The 15,629-nt window shown below is 46.6% G+C and overlaps 1 long non-coding RNA gene across 1 annotated transcript in view; it reads right to left on the bottom strand.

Moving 5' to 3' along the window:
- The window catches only part of LOC147581599 (uncharacterized), a 54,240-nt gene extending 39,739 nt beyond the window's left edge, over positions 1–14,501 (bottom strand). Inside the window, exon 1 of the long non-coding RNA XR_015250072.1 lies at positions 14,085–14,501. This is a non-coding gene — a long non-coding RNA (uncharacterized LOC147581599). The remainder of the gene's footprint in view (positions 1–14,084) is intronic.
- Positions 14,502–15,629: the final 1,128 nt, after the last annotated feature.

Genomic DNA, 15,629 nt, shown 5'->3' with positions numbered 1-15,629 from the left:
AAAAAGATTGTTCTCTTCCATAGTGTTTTAACATTCCCCTTGAGTAAATTATTTTCCAATATTAGTTTGCATTATGAGTCATTTCTTTCCGTTTTTTTTTTAAATGTGAAATGAGTCATTTGTTAAGGTTAAATTTCTTCAGGTAAGCTCCAGGGTAAACTTAAATGTTGACCCTCTGAAAATAATCCAAATTCTGAATTACTGGTGGGTGAATTACTGTTCCTATAAATCAGGTCCCTGGGCCAGTGTTTCCAGTCTTAGAATTTTCACAGTTGCTTTCTAACTGGCTTTGTGAAGTTCTCAGACTAGTTGGTATGATGAACAGGGAGACCCTTTATCTTCTTCTCCTTTTTTGGTATTTTGGTATAGCTGTTTTGGTTTGGTTCTAATGAGAATTAAAATAATGAAAGTGACTCTGATACATCTTGAAGAGAGAATGAATGGATTTCTCCATTACTTCTATTCTGAAATTTCTTCCCATCTGCTCCCTGTAACTCAGCTGACTCAATAGTGATGGCTTCCTGTGAGATCCCTGTTATTAAGTAATAGTTTGCTTTTATTGTTTTTTTGCTCTGATTTCTGTACTCCTATTTGCAGCCAGATCTCTAGTTTTGGGTTTTTTTGGGTTTTTTTTTTATTTTGTTTTCATTTGCCTCACTTTGTTTGGGGGGCCCAGATGGTTGCTGAGTAAATCACTGCTGTGGAGAGTGTGCTCAGTTCTCAAGGAGGAAACCTAACTTCGCACTGGCACTGCCCTCCCCCATGTCATGGGTGCTCTGCAGTTGCTGGCTACATGAAAGCAGTGATCTTTGCACATGCGAACCGAGAACTTTCTAGAGCTCCAGTAATCTAGGGCTTTCTTCATTTTGTTACATAGAGAGAGGCCCTTTGGGGTATAAATGCTTACCAATTCATCCCCATTCTCCTCACAGGCCCTAGTTGAAAAACATACAGTTGGTTTTTGCTATTCGCAGTAGTTATGTTTTATAAAGCCTCTGCCAACACAGAATGAATGAGTGTGGAACCATTGCTCCTAGAGAAAATTCAGGGTTAGTCACATTCTCATCAACCTATTAATACATAACCTCATTTGATGCCTGTTTCAATTTAAAGACACCTTTAAAAAAATATTTATTGTTGATTCATTAGTGTAACTCAAGGCCAACAGCAAGATAATTCACTCCTGAATGAAGCTTATCGATCATGTATCTTCTCTGGAGGCACATCACAGCCTTCTTGTGCTTAAGAACACTGGACAGCACTTTGGCCTCACCCTTGTAGGCCATTTTAAACATGAAAAGCACTAACAAAAAGCACAAAAATGCAAAAAAATGTGGCACTAAATCGATCACCAAAAGGACACTTGTTTGAAACGGTATGAAACAAGGTGACAGTGGATCATCAGCTGGGAGCACACTCATTAGAAGACCGAAATGTTCATTGGCATGTCCATGAATGACTGCAAAAGTACCATGAGTGCTGATTTTGGGATTACAGATAAATTTTAGGAGGTAGATGAATTCACAAACACAGAATCCACAAATAATGGGGATTAACTGAATATTGAAAAAGTGTGTGCATTGGAGGAGTGTGCTTATGGAAAGAACAAAGGATCCTGCCTAAGGAGGGGCAATGTTGGGGCTTCTGTAGAGCCAGATCAAGGCCACTGCTGTCTATATGGTGGCTTTGTGTGAATTAGATAGTGGTGCCCTATCTGGGCAACCTCAACCCTATGGCACACAGCTTGAGGAACAGACAGAGCAGTGAAGAAAAGAAACTCCTTCCTCCAGAGTATTTATTTTTGCACCAACACACAGGGCTTGGCTGATGGAGCAGACAAGATTCCTGTCTCTTCTCACCCCTTGAGCAATGCGAACTGTAGAGCCAAATGTGGTGGCCTTATAGAAGAATGTGGTGTGGATGGGTCAACCTTGTCTGGAAGCAAAAATTAATCCTTCAAACAGACCCTGTCGAGGATCCTTCAAGGGGACCTCTATGTCACTATGTCTACTCTCTGACTCAATCAAAGGCTCCAGGCCTTAGACTTCTTTAAAAGCCCCTGTATTTGTTTCTTAGATCTGTTGTGAGAAATTACCACAAACTGGGTGGCTTAAAACAACAGAAATTGGTTCTCACACAGTTCTGGGGGCTAGAAGTCTAAAGTCAAGAGCCAACACAGACGTGTTCCCTCCATATGTTCCAGGGAGGAATCCTTTCTTATCTCTTCCAGTTCAGCATTCCATGGCATTCCCTGACTTGTAGCTCCAGTTGCTGCCTCCATCCTCATGGCCTTCCTCCCTGTGTCTGTGACCTCTCTTCTTATAAGGGCACCAGTCATTGGATCTAGGGCCCACTCTCATCCTGTATGCACTCAACTGATCATATCTGCAAAACTTTATATGCAAATAAAGTCACATTCTAAGGTTTCAGGGGACATAAATTTTAGGGAACAACATTCAATCTGCTACTGACTCCATAATTGAAGTCTAGGGAACATAAAAATGAAGACTTTGACAATTATCTGTTGTCCTTTGTCCAGACCTCTAGAATACCTTCCAGGTCTCCACTGCTACACTCCCTCCAGTTACAGAGTCTCTTTGATCTTATGTCCTCTTTGGGCTTAAGGGCTTTGAATCAATGGTAGTAAATGAAAAGAAAGAGAAAGAAAAACAAGTAGCAGCCACAAAAAAACACTAAAAATATTTCACCTTGAAAGCTGATGTAAATATGCACAACCTCCTCAACAATATCTTAAAGTGTCCTGTGACCCAAGGGCAAATTCCAGGGGTCACCAATGGTCTGGGCTTTAGAATCACAACCAGAATAAAACAGAAGGTTAGACATTAATGACCCTTTGGCCACAATATTTCCTATGGACTCAGGAGAACTGGTACTGCAAGGCATGCCTTCAAAATACACCGTGTACTCTGACAAATTCTGTAAGTGCCCTTCAGTCCACTCTGAACATCAGAATCTTGACTATGATGATGAAAAAGCCAAGTCAGGTCAGTAGATATTTACCTACAGTCTATCTGCCAATACCTAAAGCCTAAGTCCTTGTAATGTTAACAAAATAATCTCTTGAGAATGACCAACTCCACTGCCTTGTATAACAATTAACAAATACAGTTTACACCACAGTTTTTTGACTGCTCAGCATCCTTTCTCCCTCCCCCACCCATCCATGTGTCACCTGCACGTGGGGTTAACTCCACATCTGCCTCCAGGTAGATGTGTGAACTGACACATGGCCAGTTAGAGCACGGAATTCTTCTGGTCACAGCAATTAAATGAGAGATGCCTGTCAGAAACAATCAGTGGCAATGAAATGCAATGAGACAGTTTATGGCACTCTGGGGAAAGGACATGAGTTGATCCTGCTGGGTTCGTGGAGCTACTGGCAGCCATATTGTCACTGGAGAATTACTTGGCAGTGAAGCCAAGATGAAGAATAGCAGAGATGAGAGAAAACTTTAGACTGAGACATACTGGCATCATTAGAGCCCTGCATCTAACCACACCCAAAGCTGGGAGAGAATATTATACTCTTAGTTCCATGAAGCAGTAAACTCCCTTTTTTGCCAATTTCAGTTGGGTTTTGTGTCACTTGCAGTATCTCAACTGATATGACATGATACAACTAACCATGAAGGTCACATGTATAACTTATCTAGTAGATTCTGACAGCAGGTCTCATTTCCTCCTCACTAGGACAAAAGAAATCATTCTGAACAAGTATGGTGGAGGTCCCCATGATCACCCAGTTGGGTCCTTTTCTCTGGGTCTCACATTGCTCTAATCCTATCATGTCTGGTCTTCTGAGTGGTGTTGATTCTTGATCATCAATTCAGTTTTTGCTCATATGTCAGGGTCTCTAGATTCAACTCCCACCACAACACAGACGGACAGAGAAAATGTAGTGTTTCTAGTTTGCCAATAGCTAATCTGATATTTCCCCTCTTGAGTCTCCACCTACTGATTAACAAGAAAAATATTAACTACATCCAGTTTAAACTTACTCTAATCCAGTCATGTTAAAAGCTTTTTTAGGGGGGCGCCTGGGTGGCGCAGTCGGTTAAGCGTCCGACTTCAGCCAGGTCACGATCTCGTGGTCTGTGAGTTCGAGCCCCGCGTCAGGCTCTGGGCTGATGGCTCAGAGCCTGGAGCCTGTTTCCAATTCTGTGTCTCCCTCTCTCTCTGCCCCTCCCCCGTTCATGCTCTGTCTCTCTCTGTCCCAAAAATAAATAAACGTTGGAAAAAAAAAAAAAAGCTTTTTTAGGAAACAGACAGACTCTTTTGGCTAAAAATTCTGTTACTAAGATAAAATTTCCCTCCTCCTGCTTCTCCTTATAAAATGTTCTCTGGGTGCATGAAAAGAGGGGCACTTGCTCATCCTATGTCAGCAAGAATGGAGCAGAGACCTCGGGTTTGGTGTTCTCAACCTCCTCCAGTGTCTGGATGCTATCCTTTGTCTACCAGAAGGTTGCAGTGTAGATCTCTCTCAGGCTGGTCTTGCTTATCTTTAGCAGAATTAAGTATCTACCTCAGATTGCCTTGGCCCCACTACTGGATACAGATGCTGACACTTTGCCTACCCACCATCTGGTTCAGTACCCTAGAAGTCCAACACCAGCCTTACAGTGGGCCACCTCTGCCTGTCATGGTGTATGCCATGGAAGACCCCTTGGCTGCCAGCCCAGTGTCCACACCACACATGACCAAAGGCAGCCTGAGGAGGTCAGCCCACAGGGGCTTCCAAGGCTACCCTATGTATGCCACAGGTTGACCTTAGCATGGCTGTGCATAGGTTGATGTGTTGCAGACTCTGTTCAGTATGGCCTCCATCCTGCTGGACTCCCCTGCCCCTCACCAGCCCAGGACTGGAGAGGACGGTTCCACAAACATAGGTCCAGGTGCTTCCCAGTTCTCACTTTTTTTTCTCTTCTGTCCACATTCTTCAGGCAGAACACACACCCTGCCTGTGCTTCCGAAAATACATAGTCTGGTTTGTATTTTGCTTTTCCTACTTCACACCCACTTTCCCTCTGACTGCAGCTAAGCCTGGCTCTCTTCTATGCTGTGGAGAAATTTCCAAGCTGAGTTGTGCATGCTCAGTTGCTGAAATGTTAAAGGGGGCAGGGTGGGGTGGGTAAAGAGATACGGAAATTTGTTTCTCAGGACAACAGTCTGGCTTGCACAGCCATTTTATTGTTGAAGGATCAGATTCTGGACGTCAATGGCTGAATGTTAAGTTGTTCTTCCTCTTCACATTTCTTGAATAACTCTTCTCATTTCCTCTGTGGCTTCCCACCCCCAAACAGAAGAATGTCTGGGCAGATGAGAGCCGCCCTGTCCAAGAGAGATTCAGGCAGTGGTGGGAATGCTCTACATCTGTGCTCTTCAGGACGGTAGCCACTGGCCAGATGTGGCTGTGGAGCACTTCAAATGCGGCTAGTGGGCCTGAGGAATGGACTTGTCATTTGTCTAATTTCAGGTAGTTTAAACTCAAATCGCCACACATGGCTAGTGACTAGCACAGAACTAAAGGTCTCACACTAGGCAAAATAAAATGATAAAATCTGGTGCCCCCCCCCCACCCCGTGACCCTAGAAAATGGTTATGTAATCTTACAATCTTCATTCCAGTACAAGTGTTCTGTGTGCTGACTTACTTCACACCCAGAACTTTTTGCCTTTGCCCAAAGACATGGTAACTGATGTCTGGTTTTGCAGCCTTGCATGTCTCCCCATCTTCCTTTTTTTCTTTTTTTAATTTTTTTTCAATGTTTATTTATTTTTGGGACAGAGAGAAACAGAGCATGAACGGGGAAGGGGCAGAGAGAGAGGGAGACACAGAATCGGAAACAGGCTCCAGGCTCTGAGCCATCAGCCCAGAGCCTGACGCGGGGCTCGAACTCACGGACCGCGAGATCGTGACCTGGCTGAAGTTGGACGCTTAACCGACTGCGCCACCCAGGCGCCCCGATGTCTCCCCATCTTCTAAAACGTCCTGCAAGAGGTGTACCCTGTTCCAGAGAAACACATCCTTACCCAAGACCCTTGACTTTCTCAGAGAGAAATCTTCCTTATTTTTTTTTTTTCCAGATTTTTCCCTTAGTGTCAGCTAAGATGTGGCCAACCTCTCAGGCATCTTTAGGAGGAGAGTCAGTGAACAGCAGGAAACAGCTCCATAAAAGCCTCTTCTCCCTGGCTCCAGGAGGTCGTAGGCATGAGTAACCTCCCAGTTCAGCTTATTTTCTTTGGGAAGTGTCTGTCATGTTAGCATCTTCCAGGAGCCCGCCTGCCTGCACCTGGCTGATTGTTGGAGACTCCTGTGTACAATAATGCACACTGCATCACAAGATATTCCAGGGTAACTGGGAAGGCCTGGGAAGGTAGGAGGACCTCCTGCCTTATACCCCAACTCTGAGCTATCAAACAATGAGGTCATCATGCTGTGCCCTTGGACTCGCCCAGGGGAAAGGGAAAGGAAGAGGAAGAGGAAGAGAAAAGCACCCCCCAGTGCAGTCTGGAGTGTGGCTCACAGAAGTGGTCACTGCCAATAGCGCTCCGGTTTGAGGAGGAATAACTGGCAATGACAATGAGAAAAACTGACATCTGTACAGCTTTCCAGCACTTTCTCATACAGTATCTCACTTCAGTCCTTTAAAGCAAACAGCTTTATTAACATCTTTGATTGTAGAAAGAGGAAGCCGAGCCTCTGCAGAGGCCAGTGTCCTGTTTGAAGTCACATGTCAGGAACTGATGGGGCAGGGTGACTATCTCCAGGGCTGGGGACAGGAACAGCCACAAAGGTAAGGCTGCCAGGCATAATATGTTGGAGAGATGAGGAAAGTAGTCACCGGGAAAAACTCTGGAGAGGACATAAGACATGTTTGAAGTCTAAGATGGTGATGAATTTCACAATACTTAAAGTGATCAATAACTCTGGCTTGCACTTGCCTGCCACCAGCCATTGGGTAGAAGCATGAAACCCCTCTGTCAGGCAACACTTTTCAGTTTGTCAAGTTATTGCTTAATGAGGTTAAAAAAACAAAAACAAAAACAAAAAACCCACACACCTCACTGGACCTTCACAGCAACTCTGTGATAGAGAGAGCTAAGTCAAGGATACCGTTATATTCCCAACATGGGTGAGAAAGCCATAGCTCAGAGCCATTCACAAGCTTGCTTCCTATCACCCAGCTGGGAGTTGGGCATGGCACTGGCTCTATGTCCTGCCAGCTAGTTACCTCCATCACTTTGCTTCATGCTTCTCTCCTTTCCAGCCATTGTGGCAGGGAGAGGTAGGTTCCCGTCTGATCAGTCCTCAAATAGATGCTGCCCCTTGTGAGTCCGTGGGAAGAGACCCTGTGTGCCCACCTACCAGGAGCCTGCACCCACCTCCTCCCAGGGGCCACAGCCAGCCTGCGCTGTGAGCCCGTGTTGTGTCAGCAAGAAGCCTGTCCTGTGCCAGGCCTGCCCACCCATCTGCCGGGACATGTCTCCATTAGTCATCACATTCTCTTCCCTTGGGACTGCTCTGCAAAGCTTCCACAAACACAGATTGCCAGGACAGGCAACTGTGCAGCCAACCATGGGACCAGGAGCCTCCCCTGGAAGCTGTTTGCAGGAAGGAGCCCTGTGCACGAGAGATAAGTCATCCCCTGAAGAGCCTCACCTTCCAAGACACACCCTCCCTGCTCCCCTGAGTGCCCCAAGGCCTGGGGGAACTGGAAGGTGGGCAGCTTGGCCCCTTCCCCAATCCTAGCAAGGCTGCTTCCTGAGGGAAGAGCAAGCCTGAGCAGCTCTGGGCCTGCCAGCTGGCTGCATCCCTCTGGAAAGTGGCTGTAGCCTGGGATATGCTTTCTCAGGTTGAGACATTCTGGGAAGAGGCTCAGAGTTCCTGGGAACATCCTAAGAACAGCCTGTGTTGGCTTTCCCGATGCATAGATGCTTCAGACCTCTTTGAAGTCACTCTATGGGGGAGAGGGTGGAGCTTCCTGCAGCCACACCACCCAGGTCCTGCTTGCTCCCAGGCTGCTTTCAAGAGGCCTGTAGGGAGGGGAAGGGATGGGTGGGGTATGGAGGCAGGAATTTCTGCATCTGCCATGCCCTACCTGCGTGAGCACAGGCAAGCCAGTCCAGTCTCTTCTCTGTCCCTCATCTCTTCCACCCAGGGAGAACTAAGAGTTACTTGACAGCTTTCATTCATTCATCCTTTCATCGAGCACCACTGTATGCTAGGCACTCTGCTAGGAGCTGGGAGCATGCTGAGGAGAAATGCACACAGGCACTGCTCTCGGAGAGCCTACAATCTAGTTCTTAAAGGCAAGAACCCGGTTAGCTGTGCCTGGCCCCCACCCACAGTCTGCTCTCCATAAATGTGTGTTGACTCTGCCTAATTAACCCATGCCCTTTTGCTCACAGCTGCTGGGAGAAGCTGATGAGATGGTGCAGGATAGGCACTTTGTAAACTATAAAGAGATTATACAAATGTCAGGGATGATTTGATTGTGGCCGTGACCAGCACAAGGGTCTGCCAAGAAGCAGAGGTGGGCCCAGTGTGGGCAGGGAGAAACCCAAACCTGAAAGGAGACAGTGCTCGCTGAGAACAAGTCCCGAAGGTGGCGAGACCATGTATAGGCACACACCCGCTGAGGAGTCCCGAGGCCTGTGGCAACATTTATGAGGCTTGACAGGCAATTCCCCAGGCTCTGCAGGGGAGTTGGGGTCTCCCAGAAAGTAACCATACTAACCAGGTGCCTGGAGGATAGTTTGTTCAGCCAGTAATCATCTTTCCAACTTTAAAAAGCAAAATTCTTTACAACTCTTATAAGGAAAAGCAACTATTTTTCCTCCAGGTCTCAGTCTCCCTCTTGCCTAAACTTTGGAATCCCTTACCTTATCAGACACAGGATTACCTGGGACCTGGCAGTCATTTCTCTGTACTCAAAGTCCCTGTCAGCTCTCCTGCCACTGGCCTGAGGCCACAGAGTTAAAACTTCTTCAACATTTCTGAACTCCACTTTTGTAAAAGCTCTGAAGTTTTGCTAACCTCCCCTGAAAACCTCCCCATATACGGGATTTGCATTTTTCCAAGCTGCTTTCCTCCATTTCAGTGAATCAACTGTCTGAGAACCTATGTACGTACCCACCTTGTCTACTTCAGACAAAAATTAGTGACAAATTTTGGATGGATGGATGGGTGGACAGACTGAGTTTTGGCCATAGCCACCTCCTTGTTCTACAGAGCCATTCATTTCCAATAATGATATCATCACCCTGAAAATGCTAAGGATAACTAAAAGGTCAACAAAAGTGAATGAGTGCTTCAGGCTGCCTAAGAAAGTATTTTGTAACACACACACACACACACACACACACACACACACACACGATTAGACCTACATGACAGTTCTCTTCCCAGTAAAGCTATTTGAAGAACAGCTAGGATTTGGGTTTGCACTTATGGATCAGAACCCAATACTTCTGGGGTCAGTTTTCCATTCTTCCAGGGATCCCGGCACTTTGAGGCTTTCCCCTCTCCACGCAAGGGGTCTTGAGGTCAGAGCTCTCAGCTCACCCAGATGTGTGTGGTCCCTAGCATCTGGACTACACTCGGCAGAGGTTTCACCAGCATCTGTTGAATTTGGCTAAGTCGATTGGGATTGATAGAGCAGGATGGAGACCTTTCCTAGCTGCACAAGGGCACAATCTCCAGCTGCAGCACCGATTCATTTAATAATAGTCAGGGAGGTTGCTCATGTCCACAGCACTGAGCCAGGACTGTACAGTCAAGAGGTTTCTTGTCCTCAAAGACTTGCATGGTCATGGCATCAGGTCTCACTTACTCCCACCTGCTCCCTCCCTATCATAAGCCATCCTCACTCGAAAGAATTGAAAAGCAGAGATTTTTTTGTTCAAACCGCCCTACAGAAGCCTCAATTGCCCCTCACCTCCATCAGATCAGCATTGCTGTCCTTGGGGCCCCCCAGAAAGCACTCATGGGGCCATGGTTCTCAAGGCTGGTTGAACTTCAGAATTCCTATAGAGCTGTGTTCACCATGGAACATTCTGATTTAATAGGTCAGGGCTGGGGGCAGGCATCTGCCCCAGAATTTCTGTTTTCAACTTTACCTTCCATTAGAATCAATTGTGTGTTCATGTCTATGTGTGTTTGTGCATGGGGAGGATGGTGGATTTAAGATATTTTTACCAGGGCTCAAAAGGTGGAATCCCCACCTCCTTCCTGGCACTGATTGAGATGTAAACATTCAGAAAGCGGAAAGCAGTTTGGTGGGAGGGAAAGAACCCTGGGTTGAAAGTGAAGAGATCAGGTTTCAAAGTCCAACTCCTCCTTCACTAGCTGCGTGACCCTCAATGTGTTACTCCACCTCCTAAGCCCCAGTTTCTTAGGGTCCAGGTCCAGGGGGTATATAGGAAGAGATCTAAGATCTGTCTTTGATATAACAAACAGTAAAAGAAAAGAGAATTGCTAACCATCCCATGATCTGCTTTAAGGCCACCAAAGGAGAAATTCAGATACCATTCTACAAGGAATAGAAAAGGTTAGAGGCCTCCTAACCCAAGAAGACAAGAAGTGGCTCTCACTTCTAGAATCTTCCACAGTCCTAGAGTCTCAGTCACTCCAGACCTCAACAACAGTGTTGTAAGGCTCTGACACTTTGAAGCACCTTCTTTTGCTCTAAAATGATACATCTTGGCTTCACCAGGTTCCCTGTGGCATGCTGAAATCAGAAGACATAATGGATTGTGCTGCTGGTCTGCCTCTCCATTGTTTTGAATAGGAAACCCTCATCAGTTCTCAAGTGAGCCTCACAAGTCAGAATTGGGAACTACTGAAATGGAACCACTTTCTGTTTTTGCTTTGCAGAGCCTGCATCTAGCCAATGACAGTCACCATTCAAGCTCAGTGGCAGCTCCTCCAGGCTGATAAGGAGATGCGTTGATGGTTTTCTGGGAAGCTACAGACTGATAGGGTTTTCCTATCAGCTTAGGAGACAGCCCCATCAATCCATTGCTCAGCCTCCACAGCTATAATTGGGAGCAGATGGTTTTGCTCACTGACAGACTGAATGGAAGCAAGACAGGCCCATTGCTCTTGTCCTTCATCAATTTGCTCTCAGACTGAGAATAGGAGTTTGACAGGGAGGCTCTAAGCCTGGGATAGTCAACTCCCAGAGAAGCCTCAGCCTCACCAGGATGAGATGAAAGATCTCCACAAGCTCAAACTGGGGAGCAAGGGTCTTGAGGGAAAAGCTAACTGGTGTGGAGGCCCTGGTCCTAATACTGGCTGAGGTCTTTAGACTGAAGTAACCAAACTGCCTACAGCCATCTCATGCAACATCATCTCAAATACATGTTTGCTCTGGTGAACACGCCAATGGCAACTTATGGGTGTGCCATTGGACACTGACACCCTGGAGAGGGACAGCAGTAGGGCAGCAGCCCCTCATTAGCTGAGATCTACTCCTGGGGTTCACTGAGGTTCTTCCTACCTGGGTTCCCCACCTCCACAGTGGTCAGGAAAGGCCTTTGCAGACCACATGAAATGGCAGAGTTTCTCAGTCATTTAGAAGTAGCCAGCCATTAACAATGAGGAGCAACAAGAGGGAATTTGGCCTGTTTCACCCACTGTGCAGTGGTCATTGTTAGAGATTTAGCTGTGCTTCCAGGAAAGACAGCCACCACTGTCCCTGTGGGTAGCTCTACTATGGCCTACAGAGAATGGAACTCGGGTTGGGGAAGGGCAGAGGTGTGGGCCAAGACAATTGGCTAATTGTCCCCATTAGGGTCTCTTGAGAGGACTTCCTGAGCTCTCCCTAAGTGGGAGAAGCCTGGGTGAAAAAGGAGGGGGGATCCGTCTGCAGCACTCTTCTTGTTTCGTAAGCCTGTCCCACTCAGAAGCCTTCTATGCTCCCCAACAGAGTGTATTATGGATTAAAACCTCTCAAATCTAGCCCCACTTGACAATCCCAATGTCTCTGCCACCACTCGGCATGGACACAATGTCAACTAACATGTTTCCTCACTCCCACTCTGGCTCACTTCTCAATCCAGGCCCAAGTTCACATGCTTCCCACCCTCTGGCCCTCACCTCAGTCACTGCACATGTGAACACTGCTCCTTTGGCCCCCATGCCCATCCAAACTAACCCATTCTCCAAGCCACATATGAAGACCTATCTCTTCCAAGAAGGGTTTCCTAACCACTGCAGCTGACAATGGTCTAACTCTGCTCTGAAATACTCTAGTTCTTGCTGTTTAATATCCTTACTGGAGGAACTTGAAGTCCTGATGTAGCTGGTGATTCAGTTTTATGACTTCCCCTAGACTGTAAGCTTGGAAGTGGAGAAATCCCTTGCATTTTTCAAAAAATATTTTTTTGTGAATGATTGGATGCCATACTTAAGTGCCAACAATCCTAGGCTACCATATACCTCTTAGCAGCTTTCCCATTTAGAATTGCTGTACTGAGTAGAATGTCCCTGGGGCTGGCATGGTGAGGACAGTCTTGCTTGAGATCCCTTGTTTTGGCCATACAGGTATCACCTTCAGCCTCAGAACTGAACTTGCCTCAGTTCTTCAACACAGAACTGCCCAGCTTGCTTCTGGATCTACACCTAATGTGTGTCACTACACAACTCTAGAGAGTGCCGTTCACCTAGGCTACAATGTGGCTTAGCCCTGTAGAGTTGCTCAGTGCATAACCTGTGCAACTGCATTTGGCAGTACTGTCCAACTTCCTGTTGCCAAGGTGGCCAGAAGTCCATCTTTTTATGGTTGTATATTTATGGCCACTAGGAAGAAAAAAGAGATCACACAGAACATCAGCTGAGCTTAGAGTTTGAGCATTCAGCCTGAGGCCTGAGAAAGAGCCAGCTTCTTCTCCTCGGCACTCTGTAGTTCATGTGCCAAGAATTGCGCTAAACCACCACCTGGAGTCTGGTCATGTCCTTCACTCCCTGCTCAAGATGAAGAAACTCTGGGCCAGGCTTTGGGCCAAACCAAGCACCTGGGGCCATCTGGGATGAACCAACATGCTGCTGACTGAGATTCTGACAATTGTCACCAACTATTTGAAACTTTTCCCAAAAATCTTAGGAACTCCTGAATTCCAAGTGAGTTTCCGACTCCACAGTCCCTCTTCATTTCTCTGCCCCAGAGAGCACCCTGACCTCATGGGCTGCCCACACAGTTGTGGGGAGCCCATCGCTGAGAGACTGAGCCTTTAGTCATTCTATTAAGAGTTTCCAGACGGTGCGTAACCAAGGGCAATTTTGCAGCAAGCAGGAAATTATCAGTAGAAGTGGAAGTGACAGGGTGTTTAGCAAACATTAAACCAAGGAAGCTTAAAAGGTCTTTGAGCATCGTTAAATAAACATTTAGGATGACTGAGAGGGCAGAATATGAAATGGAAAGGAAAGTATAAACACTTTCTGTGGGTGGAGGAGGCTTTCTCTTCCATCTTGATCAGAAGGCTAGGAGAGGGCTAGGAGTGGCCTGGATGATGCATTTAAAATTCCAAGCAAAATTATCCTTTGCAAGATGAAGTACCAATCAGCAAACATGCAGAGGAAAGAAACTGGTTCTCTAAGCTTGTCTTGATAGTCAGATTTGACTCAGATATTCATGCCCTAAGATGCTAGGCAGCAGATAGTCCCCAGAGTCCACCTGGGTCAGGACCTCACTCTCCAAGACACTGTGACTGGAATAAGCAGCAGGAAAGCCAGCATCGGGATCAAACAGTCCCCAACTGAGAGCAAAACACCTTATTTAAGCATCAAACCAACCCCCATAACACAGGTATTCTTACAGAAGGGGAAACAGACTGAGATTCAGGTCACATAGTAAATGGCAGAGCTAGAGTTGGGAACCCCAATCCTGAGTATTCCAGAGCCCAGAAAGTACCATGACAGACTCATGCCAAGCTCCTCCCAGGGGTACCTCAAGGAAGAATGAAGACAGGGAGAGAAAGGGGGAATTGGGAGATGAAGCCCAAAGGGACAGGAGCGACCACTAGAGTGACAAGAACACTAATGATAAAGATCAGGAACCTCACCAGCTTCAGGAAACAAGCATCTCCTGGTGCCCTTTTGCTTCTGTGTAGTTTCTCAGTGGCTAAGTTGCACGGGTTCATTTCTCACATGGCTTCAATCAATCCAGGGAAAGGGCAGTGGGGAGCAAGGCTGAGTCAGAGGAAAGGTGGCCAGCCTACCAGTTGCAGGGGTGAGTGTTAGCAATATCACTATTAACCAAAAATTTGGAAGCCTTTCTTAATTTTCTGCCATGGGGCTTAAGCTGGATAATAATCCTGGTGCTTCAATTTATTCCTGATTTTGTACAAACATAGAAGACATAAGCATAAGGTTAGTGAGTGTGTCTGCTTAGGACAACACCTACACACACACACACACACACACACACACACACACTAACTTCTCCCCAAATAAATGGGATGGCTGAACACTAGAAACTACCATGAACCAACCTCCTCACAAGGGACCCGCTCCACACTCACCTCCCCACAAGAGACCTGCTTCCCCACTTCCAACTGCACCTTCCAGCCCTAGTAACTGGAGTACTTAAGAATGTAACATAGCAAAACAAAGCAAGTAAATAAGAATAATTCCGTGAGGGCAAGTAAAACACAAAACAAAATGCACCTACCAGAGCCTTCCCCAGAGCCTCAACAAAATCTTGGCCATTGTCTATGTTAAGGACTCATTCCATATCCCCAGATCCTTTACCACCTCCATCCCCAAAGTTGGCCCAGAGCCCCTCATTAAGCAACTGGGAAGAAGTAGCTACCCGTCTCGAAATTACCCCTCCATGTGACTTGCAAAGTCAGTAGGCATGCTGGTCTTCACTACCTCTCAACCATGTCTCCCCGCTACCCGGTTTCTTCAGCATCCCCAGACCCTGGACCACTGGGTGGAGAATCTGTTCCTTCCTTTCTCCTCTGCCTTCCTAAACTTCCATCCTCCCCTTGGTGGGGCATGGCCCCACCTTCGTCTTCATGAAGACTCCCTTGTCCACTACAAGCCACAGGGACACCCCTTCCCTGAAACCCTCTAGCCTCTCCAGGCCTGAAGCTTGGCTGCCTCACTTGTACTGAGGAAATGAGTCCTGACTCCTTGCTGAGATCCTCAATCCTTGGAATCAGAGACCGCAGCTGCCATTTCTCTGACACTTGGCACAAGTGTGTATTAGTCGGCCAGGCAAGGAGCGTCTGTCCTTTCTGTGAGAAAGTCAGGCCAGCAGCAATCACAGCAGCTGGGGTGGCAACCTGACTCTTACTGGAGGAGCCCCACCAAGACCTAAATGGATATACCCCAGGGACCCCGGGAGTTACAGCAAAAACTTGGCGCCTGTCCAGAGCAGCTACAGCGTCAACTTTTACCTCAGAGATCAAACTTTGACCTGATTTCTGTTGTGTTGAACTAAGTCCCAGAGGCACCAAGAAAGGAGAAAGAATTTTTTAAAAAATTGCCTTCACTGTTACAAACTGAATCAGTTATGAACTTCCACAAACAAGGTTCAACGCTCTCCAGATTAAAGCTTTTTTTTTATTATTTTTTTAAAATGTTTATTTATTTTTGAGAGA

This window comes from Puma concolor, chromosome B1 (assembly GCF_028749965.1).
Source record: "Puma concolor isolate L17-30 chromosome B1, mPumCon1.1.hap2, whole genome shotgun sequence".
Classification (NCBI taxonomy): domain Eukaryota; kingdom Metazoa; phylum Chordata; class Mammalia; order Carnivora; family Felidae; genus Puma; species Puma concolor.
The sequence above is the reverse complement of the archived record's forward strand: the minus strand, read 5'-3'. Positions and strand labels throughout refer to the sequence as shown.